The sequence below is a fragment of the Rhea americana genome, unplaced genomic scaffold, assembly GCF_003343005.1.
Source record: "Rhea americana isolate MKP2758 unplaced genomic scaffold, rheAme1 scaffold_51, whole genome shotgun sequence".
Taxonomy (NCBI): Eukaryota; Metazoa; Chordata; class Aves; order Rheiformes; family Rheidae; genus Rhea; species Rhea americana.
This window is the reverse complement of record NW_028186657.1, coordinates 3,413,724-3,428,072: the sequence shown is the minus strand read 5'-3', so window position 1 is coordinate 3,428,072 and position 14,349 is coordinate 3,413,724. Positions and strand designations below refer to the sequence as shown.

General features: G+C 61.4%; 1 protein-coding gene across 1 annotated transcript in view; it reads right to left on the bottom strand.

The window, feature by feature from the left end:
* Positions 1 to 14,349, bottom strand: part of LARP1 (La ribonucleoprotein 1, translational regulator) — a 106,895-nt gene that overhangs the window by 88,133 nt on the left and 4,413 nt on the right. The window lies entirely within an intron of this gene.

Genomic DNA, 14,349 nt, shown 5'->3' with positions numbered 1-14,349 from the left:
CGCGCGGGGCGCCAGCCCTCGGTCCCCGGCCTCGCGGCTCGTTCGTTCACCTCCGGGCGGCCCGATGACAGCGCTTCCCTTTACTACCAGCTGCAAAAACCTGGCAGCTGATTTAGGAGAGCTCCCGGGGCCCAAAATGTAAACCGTTTTTCACCAGGAATGTATAAGCAAGCCATAAAATAAGGGATTTGGGTCTGGTCACATGGGACAGGCCTCCCATAAAATTGAAGCATTGATCTGTATTTTAGTGAGCGGCTTCGAAGCTGCCCGGATGATTGAAGACCTGAGCTTTAACAAACTCTGTAATCTCCCGCCATACATCTGAAGTGGCATGTTTGAAGTCCGAGGACGAGTTATTTATATTATTTATATAATACACGGTGAAAGGACATTAGCCGAAGCTCGAGGCTCCAATGGCTCGTGTTGTTCCTGGGCACACAAAAACGCACGCGGGCCGCGTGGCGCATCGGAGCGGCCCCCGCGCGCGCCCGCCCGCCGCCCGGGGCGCGGGAAAGCGCGGAAAAGGGGCGGCAGCAAAGCCGGGCTGCGACCGCCACCCCGTCCCGCGAGCGGTGCCCCCTTTCCCGCGGCGTGCCCTCCTTTCCCGCGAGCATCACCCTTTTTCCCACGAGCGGCGCCCCCTTTCCCGCGGCGTGCCCTCCTTTCCCGCGAGCATCACCCCCTTTCCTGCAATTGTCACCCGTTCCCGGTGTGTCACCCCCTTCCCGGCATGTGTCAGTCGGTGCCGGGTCGGCTCCCCGCAGCACGTGTCCCCGCGCCGGGAGGGCCCCGGYGGTGCCGCATCTCTGGGACCCGGCAGAGCCGGTCGTCCGCTGGGGTTTGCCACGAAACGGCCCCGGTCCTTTCTAACCCGCTCGGGAGAAAAGAGATCGCAGCCCCTGTTTCATTTCCGCAACCCAAACCRGCCCCCAGAAATGTCATTTTGGGGGGGGGTATAAACAAAATTATTGATAAATCAAACTCTGGGAGCGGCAGAAGCCCAGCACCTCATTTCAGGTGTTTAACAGCACAGCTTGATTTGTGGGGTTTTTTTGGGGGGAGGGGGATGTTCCCTCTCTACACTGAATTCGCTTCCTAGAACTTAAAAGTGTTAAGCCAGAAAAGGTTAAAAAGTGGAAAGCATCTCCTCCAAAAGCAAAACCAAACAGAAAAACCAGCTGGGTCACCTAAAACACTTCTCAACCTTTAAATGAAGCTTCTTGGTCATTTTCCTGCCACCAGAATCTCCAGTTTTCACCAGGTATTTTTTTTTGGTGATAGCCATGCAACCAAGGACTTTGTAAAAAGCTGTCTCCGGAGGCGGCAGACGGCGGGGAGACGGCCGCCGGTGACTGCGGCGCGTCCCAGAGCGTCTTTCCCCCGCCACCGTCTTGTTTCGCAAAACAACTCGATTTTCCCATTTCTTCCTTCCCCCTCTTGGAATAATAATTGTGGAAACCCCCTGGAAACAGCTTTGCGCGGCCGYGGCGCCGCGGACGGCGGGGAGCCAGGCAGCGGCCGGCCGCAGAGGGCAGCGCGGCCTCCGCGCCGGCTGCGGGTGTTTTCAGCCGGCCGCTTTGGAAACGAGGCCTCCCACCGGTTTGGGTTAATTGTAGAGAAGGTTTCGAGGCAACTGGCCGGTCTCCTGCAGGAGTCTGCGCAGAGACTGCGCCCGGCTCCAGCGGAGACGCGTCCCACAGGCGGGAACGGCAGCAAATCCCACGGCTGAAATCCGAAGTCCCAGTGACTGCAAGGGGAAAGGACACGGACGTTGGCCGAGGCGCGGAGCTAGGCGCCGGAGCAGGCTGCCGGGGCTCCCCGGTGCTCCCCGCTAGCCTGGGCACTGCTTTTTCCGAGAGCCGCATCCCCGGCTGAGCGGGCGCCCGAGCCGTGCCGAGMTCCCGGGCGGCAGCRGCGGGCACCAGCRGGTTAAAATCCAACTAACACGCAACCGCATCGGTGCCCCGCCGTGCCCTGGAAGCCTTGGCAGCCCTGCACTGGCGCCCGCAGCAAAGATGCATTTAAACCCGATAACTCGGTGCCACTGGAAAAGGGGGATTAAGCGGTTGTCGGCAGGGGCCGGAGCGCCGCGTTAGCAGCGGCAGCTCTATCGAGAGCCAGGGCGAGCAAGCGCACTTGCAAGACGCCCGCGAAGCTCCCCTACCCCAGGGAAATCGTCGCAATGACCTCTTGGCTCTCGCAGACGGAGGGAGGCGAAGGCTGGGCAGCCCCGAGCAGCACCGTCGCTTCGGCCGGCCCGGTTATCCAAAACCACAGGATTTCCCCGAACCACCTAATGCTTCGTGCCCGACGGCTGCGGGCAAGTTGCGATCTCTATCTTTTGGGGAAATGAGGCAAATCAAATCTCAACTTCAGCATTTCCCATGTGGGTTCAAAGCTGAAACTGCTGGAGTCCTGTGACTGTGGAAAAACCAAGCTTTTGTTAAGAAAACGTAGTTTAAAAATCTTTTAATGCAATCACTTAAAAAGGTGTGTATGTGCATGTGTGTAAATAATTTTTAAGTTGGTCTCAGGAGCTTTGATTTCCTGACTCATGGTTTAGGTTTTTGGGGGTCTTATTTTATACATCACAACAGAAAATACAGTAAAACATACTTTCAGAGGCTCAGAGGGCCCTGGCCTCCGCAGAGGATTCAAAAGCACCAATTACATAAGCATTACAGGCAGGAGAGTTTGTGCAAGTGCCGTTAGAAAGTCAACCCRCGGGTTCTGCCTCGCAATCCCCTCGCTGCACTCGTGGCTGGAACTGATTTCTGCCCAGGCTGCAGCGCTATGAGATGTTTTAACTTTGAAAAACATTAAAACCAGGCCGTATGCACTTCTTATTGGGGAAATCCCACACAGATGGACTGCATTGAACCGCAAGCAATTATTTTCCGCTGTTCTCGTGAGCTAATGAGATCATCAGAAGTCCCTGGTGACGCTCCTTTCCCTGCAAACCTGTGCATCCCATCTCCTCCTCTGCAGCCTCCGGCTGCGCGGCGCTAACCTAAAACCCTCGGCGAGCCCCGGAGCGGGGGGAGATGACGGCGGGGTTCGCTGCCAGGTGAATAAGAAGCAACCGAAGGCAGGCAGTTGTTTTTCACAGGCRGGGACGCGGAGTTTTCCCGGTCATCCTCCTGCCTGTGCCCATGCCCATGCCCGTGCCCGGCTGYCCTGCAGAGCTGCTCCCAGCAGGCAGGAGCTGCTGGCCTGGTGCTGGCCCGTTCCAGCCTCWAAGGGGACTTCTTCCTCCGAGGCTTCCTGAGAGCAAGAAACGTTTCTGAGTGTCCAGCTCCAGCTATGGCCACGGCCTTTCTTTTTCGCCCCAGATATTCACGGGGCTGTTTGCTCCCGCTGCCGGCACACAGCGGGTGTGGGCACGGCGACGCGTGCCGGCCGGTTTATCAGACACGTTTGCCCTGCGGCGGGCTCCGTCCCGCGGCTCCGGCACTGCAAAGGGGCTCCAGCGCCCGCCGGCCGCCTGGGATGCGCGCGGGGACCCGGCGGGACGGGGCGGGACGGGACGGGAGCTGCAGCCTGCTCTTCGCAGGACGCAGAGCCAAAGTCGGGCCGGCCTCGAGCGCGGGCTGCGCAGATGCCGGCCTGGGGATCTGCTTGCCAACCCATCCCTGCAAGCGGTACTTATTAAAAAAAAATAATAAAAAAAAACAGCAAGATTCACCGGATCATTTCTTTGCACCGGTTGCTTAACCAGGGCGACAGCAGGGCTCCTGCTCCAGCCTGGAGAGGCCAAGAAAAGCAAGCGAAAGGAAATCGTTACTTTTTGCACTGCGACGCAATCGGGTCACACTTATTAGCAGCGCGCAGAGCRAGAGCCTGGCGCTCGCCGAGGCGGGAGCGAAGCGCCCGTTGCCCGCTCCGGGAGCGTGAGCGGCCTCTAATATGTTAGTGTAATCAGTGATTTAAAGAAGTAATCTGATCAGATGTAGCTAGTTATTATAACGGAATCAGCGACTCTAACAAGCTCCTGCGCAGACTGGATTACTGCGTTCACTCATCCATGGTTCATTAGGGCTTCAGACAGGGAATCCACGCGAAGTCATGAAATACGATCCCCTAATCTCTCCTAAGCAGGAGAAGCCCGGCTATAAAGAAAATACCTTTTAAAAATGCCTGTGAAGTGAATAAATCTCCCTTGCGCTAAAAGGCAACGAAAGCTGACCTGCGAGGGACGGCGAGCTGCTCGCCGGGCGCCGTCCCCGGGCCCGCGGTGAGAGAGGCGTCGCCAACGGGCCGTGCGGCCGGCAACGTCGCCGGCCCGCGGCCCGCGGCTGTCAGCACCCCTTGGAGGGACGAGGGAAGAGCAGCCCCGGCGGGATCCACGGTCCCGGAGAAACCCCGCTGGCCCTCAGCACGCGGTTAACTGGGGCCTTGGTGAATACTGGTGCAGCTGGGACTGCTCAGGSGCTTAACCTGAAGCACGTGCTCTTCTGGCTGAGGGTCTTAATGCACTCTGTGAACATCTGGATAGTGACCGTCCGCTCCAGACCTTTCCTCTCCGCACAGGCAATCGGGTTATCTAAAGGGGAAGGAAGCCTGAAAGCCGACTCCGTCCCGCAGGGCCGCTTTCGTTCTCGGGGGGCGSTTTGCCTGTACGGAGTGTCCTGGAAAAAAGACGTCCCGTGACGGACGGGTCTTAACGGGACGCCTCGGCCCTGCCGCGGGGYGGCGGGAGCCGCGGGAGCCGTGCCGGGGCCACGCGCGCGCCAGCAGGGCAGAGCCGTTCGTTTGGGCTCCCCTTCCCCGCGCAAGGGCCGAGCAGGGAGGGTCCGCGCTCGCGCGGGTCCGGCGCGCCCGGGGAGGGGGTGCGCGGGAGCGAGCGCCGGCTCCGCAGGCACCTCCGCGCGGGCACCGGTACCTCTGGCAGCGCCGGCTCCGCAGACTCCAAACGCGCAGAAATGTTTGACAGGGGAGCGTACGTATTCCAAACACTGCTTGATTCATGTTTTAAAGCCTCGCTTGCAAACATACTTCCCCAGCCCGGACATCAATCACGGCAAATATGCTCTTATAAACAAAGCAATACAGCCTGGCTGTCTCTCCCCCCGGCCGCGCGCAGGTCGCCGGGCAGCACCCCGAGGAGAGGCGCTTCCCTGCCGCCCCCCGAGCAAGCAGCGCAGGTAGCTCGGCGCGAAGCAGCCGCAAGCCCCTCCGCGGCGGCCCGCCAGCTCCCGCGGGCCCGCGGCGAGGCATCCTCAGCTGCTTCCCTTTCCTTYGCTAACCCTCAATGTCTGGTTATTACCCCGAGGTCTACGAAAGACCCCCCCGCCCCGTAGCTGCTCCGGCCTCGCGGGTTTGGAAGCCTCTTTAACGCAAACCTCCTCGCGCCGGGCGCTGCTGCGGAGCGTCGAGACGCAAATAGGGAGGAATTCCAGCAGCGGCGCTTTCCCGCGGCCGCGCGAGACGGATCGGCGCTCGGCGCTGCAGGAAAACGTCCCGCCGTGATCCGGCGCAGCGCTTCGTCCTGAACCGCTCCGCTGCGCATAAATCCACGACTGCTCGGGAGCGGGGTGACACACTGCAGCCCCGGACGGCGACGCTGACGGATGGAGTCGGGCTGGAGGCTCCAATGGGAACACGGCGCTGGCGAGCCGGCAAAGGGAAATTTATGAGGGGTTCGATGGAGGAAGAGGAAAAACAGGAGCRTTTGCCAGGCCGCGGGGTGGAGGAAGGCTCCGGCGGGGCAGCCGACGCCACCAGGCACCCGAGCCAAGAAAACGCAGCTCGTGCAGAACCAGTTTTTCCGAGCGGCTCTGTAACGTCGCTTCTGCATCTGGGCAGCCTGGTCGAAACTCCCGCTTCCAACCCAGCCGCCGCCAGCCGAGCGCCAACGGGAAATCGGCGCCGCRCCTCTCCGCTTCGGCCAGAGCGCAAGGGGAGGGAGATGGGGGGCACGGCCGGCCCCCTCTCCTCCGGCATCCCCGCGGGCCGCTCCTGCGCGCAGCCGCGTGCAGGCTGCATCTCGCCCGGGCCGAGCCGCGACGGCCGAGGCAGCAGCGAGCGACCCGGCCGGAGGGGAGCGCGGCCGGAAGGCAGGCAGCTCAGCCGTGAACAGGAGACTCTTCGCCTGTTGCAGGATTTTTCTTTTCCTGCCGTGCCGCGGCTCGCTCGCCGGCAGGCTTCGTGCAAGGCTCCCGCCAGCCTCTCCCTCCYGCCTCCCTGTTGTCGTATCCTGGGGCTTATTTCCATGGGATTTCAAGGCAGCGACCAAAGCGAGCGTTTTTCTCCCCGCRAGAGGGGCCGCTGCTCTTCTCCCACGTTTTTATGCTTATTTGAACCTCCTGCAAATATGTCGGGGGAGCGCTGGTGCACGGGGCAGCTGGTGCTTTATAGGAGCCTCATCCCTCTGATACGGATGTGCGCGYGCGCGCGAGGGGGAGACATGACTTCCTTGTCCCATGTGCTAAATAATAACATCCATATGAAGAAAAACACGACCCGAGCGAGGGAAACGGACCAACAAAGACCTTTATCTGGCATAATCAGAGCAAGATCAGCTGCGATGCGTGAAGAAAATGCGCTTTACACAGGAGACCCAGCCCATCTAAGGTTTCGGCTCTGGTTAATGACACTGTAAATTAAGCCTGTCATCTTTAGAAATGATTCTTCTTTTCAGTTTCAGCTTAAGAAAACAACAACAACCTTCCAAAAATGGAGATTTCACAGCAGCRTGCCCTCTCCCCGCCGGTGCCTCGCTGCAGCACGGACGGCGGCGAGGCGGCCGCAGCGCCCGGTCGTGCTGCGGCGCCGAGGAGGACCCGGCCGGGCAGCGGCAGCCGAAATCTCCGTGCGGAGACCCTCTGCCCTGGGATTCTCTTCCCACGTGGAGCGGATGAGGCTGAGACAGCTTCTTCCGGACGGCCGGGGCGAGGAAGAGCACCTGTCCAGAAGGATCCCAATTCCCATCACTAACTCACGGGCTCGCACATACCCGTCACTAATAAYTACTGCTCAACTGCACGGGTGCAGGGTGCAGAGCCTCGGCAGAGAGCAGGGTCCCACCGCGCTGCTTGGCGCAGGCCGCGGTCAGAAGTGCCAGAAGGTTTGCAGCAGGGTAGGAACATTTATGGCTAAATTGCAGCCTAACACTACTGCACAATCAGCACTGGAGAGTGTCAGGTGAGCCTGGCCTTTTGCAAAGCGGGAAAACACACACACACACACACACACACACTCACTCATTCACTCACTTTCAATTACATATATATTAAAAATATCATATAAGGATTGCTGGTGTAGATTGCTGAATTAGAAATCACCAGGATTTTTTTTAGTGCTTTAGGGGTAAGGCGGAGGCAGCAAAAAAAAGGGGCTTTTACGAAGGGATCCTGATGCCRTTTCCCTGGGAAAGGTTTTTCCGGCTCCCTCGGAGCAGGGAGCAGCTGCTGGCTCCGGCGCGGGACGGGCCCTTCGCGGGGGCGGCCGGAGCGACACCGGGAGCGGGGCCGAGCGGCGGCCGAGCCTCTCCGCGCCCCGCGGAGCCTCCGCGGAGCTGCTCCGCCGGCAGCGACGGGCCCGCAGCGTTCAAGGCAGCGGCTCTGTTTCCGTGGGAGCTTTTGGATTTACGGTGTAACGCAAAGCGCATGCTCTCGTCCAAACTGCCAAGCTGGATGCTTCCTGCAGAAATGGCTGGGTTTGGGTTTGGGGGATTTTATTTTTATTTTTTAATGGCTTCTCAGAGGAAGAATTGGTTCGCACGAAGCTGCTCCAAATGTTTCCAAGCAAAATTTAACAGAAAACTGGAGTTTCGATTAAGTGCATTTTAACAGGAAAAGCTTGTTTTCCTTCATGTTCGCTGCTCTTTGTGGGAAACAAGAGCCAAAAGCAGAAATGTCTTCACTAAAGCATTTTGTTTCATTTTTGAGAACTGGGGTGGAGGAAAAGCTCGCAATTTTACAGGAGACTTTCCTTCCTCCCAATAAGCTCTACTTTAAACATTTTATTTCTCACGAGCGGCTTCGGCGGCGTCAGATACTGATGTGCAATACCTGGAGTCGTTCCCCTCGGGCGGTCTGGGCCCCCTTCCCGTCAGCACATCGCCTGTAGGAGAAAGAGCCGCTCTGCTCCCCTGCCCGCGCCACGACAACGCCGGCCTCCGGGGAGAGAGGAGGAGTGCGTGAGGCAGCAGCGAGACCACACCAGTGAGAGCACTGGAGCCCCGGGAACGCCAAGGCCAGGCCCTGGCGCAAGGTGCCGTATAAAGAGCCCCAGAAAGGCAAACGAGACGAGGACTCACCATGGGGTAACACAGGCAGGATGCTCCTCCGTGTTTCTGGAAGCTCCTCGGTGCACACAGTGGGACATGCAGCACTCCACTAGACCCTCCSGCCCCAACGCGGTGGCCTGTGTCACCGTCACCGTCCGCCCGTCGCTACAGAACCGAGCACAGAGCCCTGGTCTTCTCTGCAACATCACCCAAACGCTGCAGTACCAGAGAAGACCTCAGCCCCCGACCAGCCACCTGCACCAGCCTCTCTCCGCGCAGGAGGCGCGGTGTCAGCACCGTGTCAACGCGGCGCATGGGAGCTCCATCCCTGCGGGAGCAGGGCCCAGGGAAAGCCCCCGTGCTCCCGGAGCGCGGCAGCGGCCCGGGCAGGAGGAGGCCACGGGCTCATCCAGCACCTCCTCCTGCCAAGGAGTCACAGAGCAAAAGCTGATGGACCGAATGGCGCTAAGGAGAGAGTCGCAGCGTGCACAGTGCCACCAAGGCCACAGAGGCCCCAAGGCCACCGGTGCTGGGCACCACCTCAGCCATCAGTGCCCTGCGGTAGGCAGCGAGGGAGAACGATGCAACTTGCACCACAGCCCCCACCTTTCTCCCTGACAGCGTACTGCCAAAGCTGCCGTCGTGTCAGAGGAAGGGAAAGCTGGAGCTACCAGCCCAGGTCTGACCCATCCAGCTCCAGCAGTTCGTCTCCAGCCGTGGCCAGAACCAGACGCCGTAGGTGAAGACGCCAGGAGCTGCCTTAATAGGCGATTATGCARTCGGGCTCTCACGGAGGAAATGTCTTTCCCAATCCCCAGCCATTAGCAGTTGGCTTATGCCCTGGAGCATGACATTTTAGAGCCCTTGTAAATTTGCTCGGGGAGTGGAAAGCGCACGGAGGAGGGGCAGGGCGCTGGTTTTCGTCAGGGAGCTGCACCGGCTGGTAGTGCTTCGCCGCTTATCGCTGGAATTGCAGAGATGCCCCTCCGGGCCGGCACCCAAACCCTGCCCCGAGACGGGGCTGCGGCTGGGCACCCCCGCGCGGCGCCTCCTGCACGTCTGTCTCAACGGGGAACTCGAACGGAGCAAAGAAGGGAATTTGGGGCAGAAGCCCTGGTCCCGCTCYGCCGCCGCAGCTCGCTCGGGCCAGGCAGGCAGCGAAGCAGCCCGAGTCGCCCCGCGGCCGGGCAAACGGCGCGAGCCGGGGCGCGAGCCCCGACGGCGTGTCCGCGACGGGCACGCCGTAACGAGGTCCCGCTCCGGCGGTTAGGGGATCCCTCCACCGGCCTCGGCGGCATCCGACGAGGGAGCAGCGCGGCTCAGGGCGCGCGCGGCAGCGGGGCTCGGCGAGCCTGGGCTGCGCCGCCGCCGGCCAAGTCCCCCTCCCGGTCGCTTGCAGCCAAACGCGATCGCGAACGGCCGAGGGGCGTCTGCGGGGACCGGAGCCGCGCCGCGCCGCCAGCACAATGAGCCGTTGTGGACGCGGCCGCGGCAATTTTCCGGGGTAATTTACGGCCGCCACACCCCATTAGCGGCAATAAACGTGGAGCCCGGTTTTGCCGAAATTGTGAGTTACGATTTTTCAAATAAATACGTTTTCCTATAAACCGGCGCTCTGTTTAGTTTGAGTGTTCCTCACAGACACATCCATCTACATAAAATACACAGGAGAGGAAGCTGAGCTGTGACTTTGCTCTGATGACATAAAAACTTTTGTAAACACAATGTCATTTACAGTACGAGCGAGGAGAAAGGAAAAAAATAAACAGCAAGTGCCTGGCGCATCCCTTCAGGAGCACATGGAAAATTTAATAATCTTTTTTCCATAAAGCTTTGTTTTCGTTTTGATTTATCCAGGCAGGGCAGTGGCTGCTTGGCCATAAATAGATTGTATTTCTTGAGAGGCGATGGTTGCAGTCAGCCCCTATGCAGCCGGGAGGGGAGGCGGAGGAGCCGTGTATACAGAGAGGATGCCACGGATAGCTGCGGGGAGGAGGGAAGGTCGCTCTCGGCACGCCACAGCCACCAGGAGGAGATTCGCCCGGCGGCGCGGAGCCGCCGCGGGCAGGCGCTGGCCGAGCCGCGGGCAGGCGCCGCACCTGCAGCGGGGTTCGCCCCCAGCCCCGTCCTCCGGCGCGGCTTGCACCCGCRTTTCGCGCGCCGCGAAGGGGCCGAGGGCAAGGAGAGATGCGGCGAGGCACGAGCGCTCGGCGCGGCAGCTTTGCGAAAGCCCCCGGGGCAGGCGGCTTCGGTGCGACCGGCGCAGCTCGCCGCGACGCCCACGGCACGGCTCGCCCTCCGCGGCGGCGGCGAGCGCTGCGCCTCGACGGACGCAGCCGCCCGCTCCGTGCGCGCCGGCAGGCTGCCTGTCTCGTCACGCCACCGGGAGGAAAGCAGCCCCCCGAGAGCGGTGACCCCCGGGCAGCCCGTCCCGCTTGGCACCGTGCACCTGCTTTTGAAGCAGCGCTTGCTCGTGCCTCAGTTTCCCAGGGCCTTTCGCAACYGTCCCCCCAAGGCCTGGAGAAGCAGAAACGCGAGGAAGGTGCTGAGTGATTATTATTGCATTATTTCAGGCGAGTGCTATAAATACCCAGGGGCACCTTTAGACACAACCCAGCTGCCCGGGGGGAGCTAGCTCAGCCCCGGCTCCCCGCTCACAGCGGCGGCCGGGGGGGTCAGCGGGAGCCGCTCGGGGCGGAGGTGGCGGGGGGCTCGAGCGGCCGGGGAGCACGTGGGGGCTGTGGTGGGGCCCCGCCACCCCCCATTCCCGCAGTGGGGTTGGGGGGGGAAGGATCGCGGAGCACCAGGGTGCCGGGACGCTGCAGGGAAACGTTAGCAGGGAAGACAAGGGGAATATTTTACGGGGCTGCAATGTAAACAGAGCAGGAGCAGAGCCCCTTTTTATGGAGTCCCTGTCCTGCCAGGGCATCTGCCAAGGCCCTGATTTACGGTCCTATTTAGATAAGGCAGCAGGGGAGGGGGAGCAGAGCTGGCGTCAAAGTCACAGGACACCCTGGGCTGCCGGTTCGCCGGGGGCTGATAAGGAGGTGGCCGCGGGCCCGGGGCCAAAACCGCGGCCCCGGGGGCCGGGCAGGTGAGGGGTGCCGAGCCGGCGGCTCCCGCCGGGTGCTGGGGGCCGCCGAGAGCCGCGACGACCTCGCGCCTCGAGCCCCGCGCGCGGCACCGGCTCCCCCCCGCCGGCACCCGGCCGGCCAGCCGCGAGGGCAGCCCCTCGCTCCCTGGGACGGATTTGAAGGAAAACAGGTGGAGAGAAACGTGGTTCCTCCCGCGACGCGAGTCATAAATCGCCTAATCCGAAACGCTCGGCGTTTCCCCCGGTGCGAGCGGGGAAGACATGAAATTACAGAAACTCACCAAAAGTTTGAGAAGTGCTAAATTTGGACGCCATGACAAAGGCAGTCTGGTTTGATTTAGAAGGTGTCGGAGTGAAAAGGGCTCCGGTTTTATTATTTTATTAAAACACGAAAGATTAGAACGATTTTCCAAAGGAAAATCAACGCACTGTTCCCACTATTTGCTCAGCTGAGCGCTTGCGAAGCGCGCGGGGTCCAGGCCCCGCCGCGGCGCGGGGGGGAACTAGAGCCCGACGAGGGCCCGGCCGGGCCGCGCTCGCTCGGCTCGCGGCCGGGACGCTGGAGGCGGCGGCGCGGCGCCCGGCTCCCGCCCGGAGGCGGCTGCGAGCGGCACCGACCCCGTCCAGGCAGTTTGACGGGGCTAGGGGGGAGGCCGGGTGGTTTCTCAGCGGGACCTCGGGACGGAAAGCGGGTGCTGTGCCGGCGCGGCGGGACGGGGGGCACGAAGCGGGACCCCCTGCACCTCCCCCAGGCGGGGGGCCTGGCGCCCGACGGCTCCGCGCAGGGGCACCCCGTTTTGGAGGAAACCCCAGGAGGGGGGAACCTACCCAAGGCCCGATTCCAACGGGAAAGTAATCACTAGCAAATGTTTGCAGGGCGCTTGTTAAGGGGGGGTGGGGAAGGGTGGGGGGGGTCTTTGCATCTCTAAGAACAAAGCGGAGAGAAGTGAAGTGGGGCAGATCCGGTTCGGCCTTCCCCCACCGGCCTCCGGGAGCCGAAGGAACTGGAGACCCGCTTCCACCGTGCCCTGGCTGACCGGGGGGGCCCCGGCCCCCACCGCCTCCTGCCTTTGCGACTCGCCTTGTAACAGCTAACGATGGAAAATCCGAGGCATTTAAGTGGCTCCCGAATCCGCCCGGGAACCGTGATTGAGAGAAGTCAAATAAAATTTGTCATCTTTAAAATGCAGGAGGACGTTAATGGTGTGTTAGCCTGGATGATTAATACAAGCGCCTGCAAACAACCCTCCAACGTTTCCACCCTCCGCTGCAAGATGAATCGCTGGAAAGTGCCGTTAATCGCTAACATACCTTGGGCCCAAAGCCCCTTCCTGCCCCGCCACGCTGCGAACGCCACTGCACAGTGCCCAGCCTGCCCGCGCCRGGACGACCTGCAGCAGGAGCGGGGCGGCCCTCAGTCACCTGGCCAGGCTGGGGCAGGAGCGCAGGCACGGGGAGCTGCCACCCTGGGAAGCTGTCACCCRGGGCGCGGAGGAGAGCAGGACACCCCGTCCCCACCACGGGCCCCATGCTGCGCTTAGCTTGGAGGGGCTGCAGGGAAATACATGCTCACAGCCCCAGCCAGACCCCCCCAGCCCTTTCCTGACCAGGCTGCGACAGGGAGATGTGGGGCACGTCCCCCCCAAACCCACCGCCCTAGTGCAGACGTGGTTGTGTGTGTGTGTATATGGTATAAGTAATTTTACTCTATTTACATACATATGCATGTGTATGTGCACAGTGCCTGTGCATGTATACACAGCATATATTATATATATGTGCGTGTGCATGTAGGCAACACACACATTCTATGTCTATATGCACAGTACATATAACATGTACATATATGAGTGCTGTGCGTGTACATAATATATGTGCTGGCAAGCGTATGCAACATGCATGTGCAGCTGTGTGTGTGCGTGTAAGATATTTGTGGCGTGTTCATCTGCAACATAGATCTGTGTTCAGTGTATGTAGCATATATGTGTTTGTGGTATGGGCATATAACATGTTCAGTGTGTGTGAGCGGCGTGTGTGCACGGTTCACCTGTGTGTGTGCAGCACATGTACATGTGCAGGGTGTATTTTTGCAACACAGGTGAGTGCCACACATACGCGTGCAGCGTGCTGAAAGTGAGTAGTGCACCATCTGTTTGTGCAATGCGCGTGTGTGTGCTGAGCACACATATGCAGCGTGCCCCGTGTCCACCACGTCCCTCTGTGCCAGCCTGGCCCGGGGGGACAGTGGCGCTGGCACCACTGCCCCGCTGTGCCCAGCCCTGGGGAGGCAGAGGGACCCCAGTGTGCCCAGCCTGGCCTCTGTCCACCACYGCCAGCCTTCGGCAGTTCCTCTCCCCTGTTACCACCGGCTTCAGCCCCTTCAAAGGCAGCAGAGGGTGGTCAGGGCCCAGCCCTGGGTGCAGCCTTGGGTGCAGCCCTGGGCACCCAGCCTGCCCTCTGCATCGGTCACCTGGGCTCCAGAGTGGGGCCTCGGGATCGGGGGGGACTGGAGGTGCCTGTCCCCATGGGGCCGAGCCTTCCCAGGGTGGGGACGGGACTGAGGTGGTGGCTCCGGGACTCTGGCACTGGGGAACGAGAAAGCCCCTGGGTCACCGTGCCCCCAAGCACCTGCACAGCCCAGCCTGCCTGTCAGGGGTCCGGGGTGCCCATGACTACCCTGTACCCACTGCCACCTCCTGCTACCCACTGTGGGGCGGCCACAGAGGGGGCACCGCTCCGGCGGGACGGGTGCCCGCGGCGGGATGGGGGCAGCGGGGCAGGGCATGGAGGGGACCGAAGCGTGACAGAGCAGGGGGTTGCGGTCCCCCCCTCGGGTTGCTCCTCACCCGCTTCTCGCCGCAGCAGGGAGCAAGCGAGCGGCGAGGGCGAGCAGCGGAGGTGCGAGCCCGCATAAACGGAGCGAGGAGCGCGGCGCACGCCCCCTCCGCCGGCCCGCTCCCCCCGGGCCCCCGCGCATCCTCCCCTGCCCATTGGCTCCGCGGCGGGGGGGGGGCCCGGCCCTATA